The following is a 357-nucleotide window of genomic DNA, read 5'->3' on the forward strand; positions in this document are numbered from 1 at the left end:
CAAGTATAAAAAATGCATTTTTTATTGCATTACAAGAATGAGTATGTAGTACATTAACAACATGAAAATGCATTTTCAAGATAAATAAAGGTATTTGAATGCTGATCACTAAACCTATCTCTTGTGTTTTTTGTATTTCACTAGCTCCTTATCACCCTCCACTGTTTGCTTTCTCTAGAGTTTGTATAGAAAACAGGGATGAGTTTATTCACCCAAAGGGAGCCTTCTGCAAGGGGACACATTGTGAAACAGATTGTTTCTTCAGGGAGAGGACGGGAGGAGGCCAAATGGGTTGCTCTCCTTGGTTTCCAACTTCCTATTTCCATTTCTTTAGTTCATTTCTCCCTTTAGTTGGCA

At 37.3% G+C, this 357-nt stretch overlaps 1 protein-coding gene across 2 annotated transcripts in view; it reads right to left on the bottom strand.

The window, feature by feature from the left end:
* The window catches only part of LOC119593020 (vacuolar protein sorting-associated protein 35-like), a gene marked incomplete at its 3' end in the record, with an annotated part of 23,876 nt that overhangs the window by 13,512 nt on the left and 10,007 nt on the right, over positions 1 to 357 (bottom strand).

Source organism: Penaeus monodon, chromosome 31 (assembly GCF_015228065.2).
Source record: "Penaeus monodon isolate SGIC_2016 chromosome 31, NSTDA_Pmon_1, whole genome shotgun sequence".
NCBI lineage: Eukaryota > Metazoa > Arthropoda > Malacostraca > Decapoda > Penaeidae > Penaeus > Penaeus monodon.